Source organism: Triturus cristatus, chromosome 1_2, assembly GCF_964204655.1.
Source record: "Triturus cristatus chromosome 1_2, aTriCri1.1, whole genome shotgun sequence".
Lineage (NCBI taxonomy): Eukaryota > Metazoa > Chordata > Amphibia > Caudata > Salamandridae > Triturus > Triturus cristatus.
Window position 1 is genome coordinate 828,738,512 of NC_140580.1, and position 6,819 is coordinate 828,745,330.

General features: G+C 47.9%; 1 pseudogene; it reads left to right on the forward strand.

Annotated features, from left to right (window-relative positions):
• LOC146868086 (28S ribosomal RNA) overlaps positions 1–197 on the forward strand; it is a 2,120-nt pseudogene extending 1,923 nt beyond the window's left edge.
• Positions 198–6,819: the final 6,622 nt, after the last annotated feature.

Sequence of the window (6,819 nt, forward strand, 5' to 3'; positions counted from 1 at the left end):
TTGGAAAGCGTTGCTCTTCCGGCACCGTCCGGTGAACTCTCGTGGTCCTTGAAAATCCGGGGAGATGGTGTAAATCTTGTGCCGGGCCGTACTGGATTAAAACACGCCCATAGTGGAATTTTCCAAGCAGATGCAGCTAGATAGTGCAATACAAAAAATTACGTTTTGATCCTCACATCATACATTACCTCAGAAGTTCAAGGTTGTTTCTCCCTGCACCTGCTACTGGACAAGCGGGAGAAGGCCTTTATCTAGTGGGAAGCAATGCAGCACATGAACAGTGTAATCATTAACGAGGACAGTTTCATCATTTCTGTGTAGTGAAACTGTTGGGACCTGGTGTGTGGTTGTGTGTTATGCTTTGGCATTCTGATCTCTAGGTTCCTTGCGTGTAACACGGAATGCGGGGGTTTCGTTAGTTGCTGCGGGGGAGCTGGTGAGACTGGACAATAATAAAGCAACTTGGAAAACCTACCTGCATGTCGACTTCCTTTTAGTGGCGATGAGTTGTTCGGTCCCCAGTCCTCCCCACCGTGTGTTGCCTGATGCTGTTAATTGCCCTGCCACGTCGAGGCTACGACTTGGAGGACGAACCAACTGCCAGAACCTGTTGAGCGTCACCAGAACCTGTTCGGTGAAGAATCCGATGCAGATTGCCTGCCATCCCGAAAATTGCGTCTTCAATGAAGGTCGTGGTGAGGCTTTATCCTTTTTAATGTCCTTTCCTCACAAACAAAAGAGTCCAGCAAACATTATGGTGCATTGCTTTTGTAAATCGGCCATCGTTACAAAACGTTACAGACGGAAATATTTTCACAAATGCCTGTTTTTTCCTACTTATTTTCAATATTTCTAGTTTTCAACAGCTAGGGCCATATTTATCAGGAGTTGCATCACTCTTACACCACAGGATTCAAAAGTGATGCAACCCTTGAGATGCGATTTATCAAGCCACGTAAGGTCACCTTGTGTGGTCCTGAGTGGCTTGATAAATCCAAAGTAACGCAGCGCAAATTGCTGTATTGCATTACTCTGCCCCAAGGAGACGTTCCATTGTTGGTGCATGAGTGTTCCCACGTAAAACCCATGGATTTTGACACATTTCCAGATTTACCATAAGTGGCAGATCTGGGAATGTGCCCAAACTGATTTGCTTCCCCAGGTGAAGCATAACGAGGAAAAATATGTTTATTTCTCCTTGTTTTTTCCTCTTTCTATGTGTGCTGCATTCTTTAGCACACATAGAAAGAGGACTATGCCTCAGGGGATTGGACTATCCAGAAAGCGAGGAGGAAGAGGGAAAGGGCACCGCCAAGTTAACATTAGAGCCCGGACCTCGGGGATTGTGTAGTAGTTTGTGAATGTTGTATTTTCACTTTGTGTTAGTAACAATAGAAATAAAATACTTTTTCATTAAAGTAATTATTTGGCTGAACAATGATGTATTGCTGCTGCACTCATTTTAAGTTGTGAGCCTGTCTTCACTCCCCTGTAGCCACACTACCCCAGCAAGGGAGCCTTCGACTGCTCAACCATGCTATTCATGAGAGTCGAGTGCTGAAGGGGCACTTAGCCCAGTTCCTTGGAATACATAGTAGGACGGGCTCCAGGACATCAGGAGTAAAAAGGCCTCAACGCCCCAAGTTGGGCCCAGTAACCCATGATTGCCCTGTGGCCCTTTGAATGGGGTTATGACAGTTGGTGGCAGCAGTGGGATGCCTAACGTTTAGGAGCCTGAATACAGGTGTGGCACTGGCCATTTCCAGATTGCACCAGTAGTACAATAAGTAAAAAAGATTCTACGCACCAAGGCGACACGCATAGACAATGGAAAACACAGTGTTGGGAATTGACCTTAGCGCCATGTTCATAGATCAGATGAAGGATTTATGTAGGGAGTGAGGACCGAGGATTCCCAGGAGTAGGGACAGAGAGGTCCATGTTAATTTCATTACCCAGTTTGAGTGAAAGGGATGAGGATGTAGTTCACTCTGGGGAGGCAACCACGGTAGGAGCCCAGGAGGAGAGCGCTCAGGATTTATGCTATAGGATCACCTTAGGACAGATCTATACCAGACGCATGCAGAGTCTGTCACTTAATGCATTTTCCAGAGTTTCACCAAGGCACTCACGTAACGTTAGTTTCGAGAATATCTCAGGTGTGTAATCCACCACTGATTTCTAGGGTACCACTATCACCAATTCCAGGAGTAAATCCCTTGGGTGGGTTGGGTCTAGCAGAGATCCTGAGCTTGCAGTTGGCACTTCAAAAAGCTAAGGAGGAAGAAGATGTTAAAGCCACAAAGTTCGAGGAGGAGAAGAAGCAAAGGCTAGCTCACAGGGCACAAGAGGAGAGGAAGCAGGAGAGACCAGAGGAATTTGCCTGGGAGAAGAAGAAGAGAAAAATTAAGGAGAAGCAAAGAGAGTCGTAGGAGAACCCGAATGTAAAGGAAAGAGAGCTGGAAAGGAAAAGGATAGCCCTTGATAGAGAGAATCTGAGGACGCCAGCAATAACAACTCCATATGGGATAAGTGACCGTGCATCCAGTTCAGGCTAGGCCGTGGCGAAGGTTCTATAAGATCTTGTACATTTGTATGTGGTAGATCAGCATATTTTGGAATGGTTTGTGAGCTTTGAAATCTCATGTAAGGCACAAGCCTAAAATGAGGTGTCTAAGACAGCTGCCTTAATGAGGTGCACGCCATTGAAAGGGACAGACGTCTTTGGGAGAATGCCTGTGCAGACCAGATGGTCTATGAGTAAATGAAGGAAGTTCTGATTAGACGGTTTGGACTGAGGCCAGGTCAGTACCTTCAGAGATCCTGGGACTGCAGGAGAGAGGATGGTGCTCCATTTGAAACTTGGATTAATGGTGTATTGCGGGATTGGAATGAGTGGGTAAGAGGGATGGAGGCCAAGGTCTTTCATGTCCTTAACCAGTTGATGGTGACAAAGTGACTCAAGGAGGAGTGCTCTACCCCACTTAGGAAATACCTGTCTGATTTGACAGAGAGGCATCCAGAGAAACTCTCCACCCAGTGCTTCTAAACTGGAGGGTAAGAGCCAGGGTAATTCTCATGGGACTCAAAGAGGGCCCAGGAAACATTGGAATAAAAACAAGATGTCCAGGAAGGAGTATCATGAGAAGGGAGGACAGGGAACCGGCCAAGGAAACACTAGGGCCCTGACCTCAGGGGGACTGTGTACTTGTTTGTGAATGTCCTATTTTTCCTGTGTATTAGTAATGGTATAAATTAAATACTTCTCTTTTATCATAAAAGTAAGTATTTGGACAATGATTTATTGCTGCTGCTGCCACTGCCCATCTTTTGAGTTGTGAACCTGTGTTCACTCCCCTGTATTTACACCTCCCCGAGGGAGGCTTGGACTGCTTGACCACGATATTCCTGAGAGTCAAGTGCTGAAGGAGTACTTGGCTGAGTTGCTCAGAATCCATAGTTGGACAGGCCCAGGACACCAGGAGTAAAAGGCCTTGTACCCCTACTTGCTCCCTGGCCCTCTGAAAGGGTTTCTGACAGACATCAATGTTAATGATAGCTGTTTTGGGCTCGTTAGGAGTGTCTGCTTGATTTCTACAAGCTGCTCAGTTTGCTGCACCTCCTTAATTTCCCTACGGGAATAAGGGATAGAGCTCTGGCATTAGCTCTGTCATTAAAGTGGCACAGTGGTGTGGTATAGCATGTTGCTGGAGTGGGTGGAGACAACAGGGTTCAAGCTGGGTAGGGCCTGTTTCTATGCTAGGGGGATGGAAAAAGAGGTACCATCTGCCTCATTTACAAATGAACTCCAAGCATGCGGTCATTTCTTAAAGCGATGTTGTGGTTCCTGTCACTGCTTTTTACAGTTTGGTGCAGGGTTCCATCAACATGACGGACCCTTGCACCAAACTGTTTTATTTTTTTCAAAAATAAAACCTGATTTTCTTTTGTAAAATAAAAAAGTTGTCTCCTCACCATGGAAGTCCTGCCCATCGGTGAGGGGGGCATTTTGAGTTTTTTGCTGTCCCTTACCCCCACGATTTGCCTGGCGGTGACAGGCAGTAAAAAATGGCTCTATGTCCGTCCATCCTAATTGGGCTGACGAGCATATAGCAATTCTCCCACGGCCCTTACTCCATCGGGTCACCGGAAAAGTTTGGCCATGGCGGTAGTGGAGTAGTCATCGAAATGGCTAAACTACGGACTGCCCGCATTTAAATCGAGCGGATAAACCACAATGTTGGTGGGCAGGAAACATTGTCACTATTGCGACGGAGTTCCTTCTTTGCTAACATATAAATTAGGCCCTGTGTCCCAATTTCCTCTGGTGACTGCACCCCAGAAGAATACAAAGGCCATATGGGACCATGTTACCAAACTTTACATCACCAAATATAAGAAGACCATGCCGCAACTGTTAGAATGCTAAAGGAAGGTAATGTTCCGGCTCCCAAAGTCATTCATGCAGCACATCATCGTCACGGTCAAAACTTCGGGTAAATTCAAGAAAAGGCCAAATTGGTGATCATTCCCTTTCCACCACTCTCAGGATCCAGCGAGGGTGCAAGGTGTTAATGTGCTTCCATGCCTACTTGAGCGGCAGAAAACGACCGCTTTCACTGTGCAAGATGCCGTTTGCAATTATTTCACAGTGCGGACAAGCATCCGGCACTGTGCACTCATCGCGAACGGCGTACTACACAGTTCGCGTAGCGCGACGCGTAGCTCGCGTAGTGCGAAGTGCACTTCGCATAGCTATGCGTAGCGCTACTAAGCGAATTACGCCCAGGGTTACTTAGTATATGGTGCACACGTATGTAAGTGGGCACCCTGCACTAATCCAGACAACCCTTATGGTGATTTTAGTGGTCTTAGACAACCTTAAAAAGCCCTCTAAGTGGTAGCTGTGGAGATCAGCCTTCAGGCTTAGTCCAGAAGGACTGTAAAGCAGCTTGTTTTACCAGAACATAATCTTATTGGTGTAGATTAAGTGAAAAAGAACTACACAGTGTATTTATAAAAAGATGTATTTATTACAAGACAACCACTAACACATACAGAGATCTCCTACCTGGAGATATACACAATGCACACAATACTTTGCAATAAAACCAGGTAAGTAGCACGAACACACAGTGGTCACCAGGGGGAGACCAAATCATATACTAAAATAGTGGTATGCGAACCACGAGTTAAGTCAGGACTATACCCAGAAGACGTAGAAGTGCCAGGGACCCAAGGAACCACCCAAGTTAAGTAACCAAGAACTGCACAGAGGCCGTGTGCAGAATGGGAACACGACCGCGGGCTCAATACAAGTCAATAGGTAAGTTGCAGTGGCAATTTTAAAGAAGGACTCTTCCCAGTGGACCCTGAAGAAACCCCATGGAAGACAGAAGGTTGGGGAGCCACCCCACCTGTGGATACCATAGGAACCAGGATACCTACATCGGGGAAGCCAGGTGCATAGGTGTGAAGTGGCGTCGGAAACCCGCCATCGAACTCAATGGAGAACTTCATGAAGATGCTGCTGCTGGAGAAGGCGAAAGTGTCCGGTGAAACCCAAAGGTGGGTTCAAGATGAGAAGTACCTGCAAGCAGAAGGAACAGAGTCTATGCCACTCAGGAGTGACCAGGAGGCACAGTAGACGAATGCCCACCGATGTCGGGTGTTGCAGGAGAGCTGACGGTGACCTTGGATCTGCAGCTGTGCGGACCAGCCGATGCTGTAGAAGACCAGGGGCCATACACGAGCTGTTCCACGTTGGGTGTCAAGAGTTGAGGGGTCGGTGTCCATCGGGAGTACCAACAAGCCTTGGCAACTGCAAATAACTTGGAAGTGAAGAAGGTGCAGTGTCGGGACCACAAGCAGGGAAGTCAGGGCAGGCCCCGAGCAATCAGGTGAGCCCACAGAAATTAAAGAAGACTGTCAAGTGGACCCACAGGCAGGAGGCACTGGAGTTGCAAGAGGATTTCGAGCAGCTCACCAAAAATGCAGGCCCACGGTGCAAGTGATGTGGTGAGGACAAAGATCTTGGTCACCGGAGATGCTTGAGGTTGGGGCTACTTGGAGCCCAAAGATCTTGGAGGAAGGAAGCCAACAAGCCTTTGCAACAGCACAGGGGTTCGGTTCCTGCGTTTCCGACAAGGGATACTGGCCTCAATCTTGGTGAGAGGAAAGGGCAGGCCTTAAGGGATGTAAAGAACCACTACCTGTGTTGCTCAGCCTTTTGGAGTCCGTGGAAGCTCGGGATCAGCAGAACGGTCAGCATCATTGCGGTGCCTGCAGATGCAGGGAAGTGACTCCTTCACATCCAGGGAGATTCCTTCAGGTGTCTTGGATATCCACAGGTCTTGGAAGGTTCCTGTATGGAGCACAGGCACAGATGTTGCAGCAGACTTGCAGGATGACCAGACCAGTAGCAGCAAGAGTCTTCTTAGTTGCAGTCTCAGAGCCCAGAGCAAGGTCCAGCAAAGTCCAGAATGCCCAGACGGTTGAAGAAGAAGTGGTATCTTGAAATTAATCTTGTACCACAACGAATCTAGGGACCCACCTATAGGCAAGCCCTTAAGTACCCTAAGGAAAGGGTTGGTACGATTCAGAGTTCCCTCCCAGGGGAGGGGTCGGACAGTGGGAAGGATATTCCAATGTCCTTTGTCCAGTTTCGCACCAGAGCGTGAGCCAACGGCTCCCTGAGCAGGTTTGAACTAGACTATGCAAGGAGGGCACCAAATGTGCCCCTCAAGCAGACTGAGTGGCGCTGGCAAGCACTCCCACCCAGCCCCAATACACTAAATCCTGCCTGGGAGGTGTTTACAG